Below are 1,779 nucleotides of genomic sequence, written 5' to 3' on the forward strand. Positions count from 1 at the left end.
TGGGTGGATGGGTGGGTGGGTGGGTGGATGGGTGGGTGGATGGGTGGATGGATGGGTGGGTGGATAGGTGGATGGGTGGGTAGATGGGTGGATGGATGGGTGGGTGGATGGGTGGGTGGGTGGATGGGTGAATGGATGGGTGAATGGATGAGTGGGTGGGTGGGTGGATGGGTGGGTGGGTGGATGGGTGGATGATGGGTGAATGGATGAGTGGGTGGGTGGGTGGATGGGTGGATGGATGGGTGAATGGATGAGTGGGTGGGTGGGTGGATGGGTGGATGGATGAGTGGGTGGGTGGGTGAGACATGGAGTGGTCTCTTGCCCAGCACTTGGAAAGTCCTCTTATGGAGGAGGGTGACCAGGACCCTGGGTTCAGGTTCTCATTAACTCTATGGTTCCCAGGTCTCAGCTGCAGGAATTATAAGGAGGGTCGTTTTCCACACCGACCGTGTCCGAAGGCCCTCCAGAGAGGGATGGATGGTTCTGGATCTCATTTGCATACATAGTTCCTGGCTTTGGGGGCCATTTCTGGTGTAGCTATGGTTTCCGCCAGAGCTCCCCAGGATGTCTGAGACACTGAGCTGTCTCTTCTGGGACGCCAGGCCTCCCTTGGATGCTGACCCCTTGTGGCAAGGCTTACCACACTGATCCAGAATGCCACCCACCCTGCCCACTGTGTCCAGCCCCCACTTTGCCCCCATGGCAGACAATCCCCTTGGGCTCAAATTGACTCCTTCTAAATTTCTCCCCCTCCGCTGACATCAGCGAGACCTCACCCCCACACACACCAGTGAGTCCTGAGTGAGCTGATCACAGCAAACGACAGGGCCCATCCTGGTCTCCCATCCGGGGACTCCCTGGACCCGGGCCAACTCCTTCCATTACGGAATTGCTTGGGCAGCATTTTAAATAACAAAACACAATATCATTTAATTTTTTTGAACCATGGAGATCAATATGCCGTCCTCCCGGCGGCCGAGACCCTGCAGTTAATCTCTGGGCTTGTCTGGTTTCAGAGGGGGTGGACAAGGTGGTCCGGGTATCCTCACGAGGGTCTGCACTGTCTGGGGAGGGACCGAGGGAGGCAGGAAGGGTGCGTGGGTAGGAACTGTGGCTGGAGGACCAGTGCCCAGCGCTCCACCAGGGCTGAGGCACCACACAAAGACCAGTCGGATGGAGACCCTCTGTACAGAGGACACAAAAGGCAATCTGGGGACCTGATTATTTTCTGCCTGGCTTTTGAATCTTTAAATTTTATTTTAGGTTGTGTGTTGATGTGTTTGCACAGAACTGCAATTCCTAGGGAGGTCAGAAGAGGGCATTGGATCCCTTGAGGGGCAGAGGGTGGTGAGCTGTCCTGTAGGTGCTGGGGTTGGAATATGGGTACTCCACAAGCTTCTCATTTAAGACGGGGTCTTTCTACATAGGGTAGACTTACCTTCCTCTTACTGTTTTGTGGGACTGTACTATCTGAGTGGGTCTTGAGTTGACCACAAGGTTGTCCCCTGTCAACCACATGACCTGGAGTTGGTTTGGAGCTGGAGGAGCCAAGGGCCCAGTCATCCACGGAGCCCAGTGGGCAGGAACGTGGGTTAGTGGTGAGCAGCGGTTTTGTACCTTCAGTTTGTGGGAATTAGGCATCTCTAGTGGTGAGCTGTGGCATTGTGCCCTCACTCTGGCCCTCACTCTGTGGGCATTTGGGTGTCTCTGGAGGTGAGACTTCCTCATGAGGCTTTTGACAGCTCTCTCTACCTGATGGGGCCTGAATGCTCTTCCCAC

Source organism: Psammomys obesus, unplaced genomic scaffold (genome assembly GCF_907164565.1).
Source record: "Psammomys obesus unplaced genomic scaffold, mPsaObe1.curated_primary_1811, whole genome shotgun sequence".
In the NCBI taxonomy this organism is placed as follows: Eukaryota; Metazoa; Chordata; class Mammalia; order Rodentia; family Muridae; genus Psammomys; species Psammomys obesus.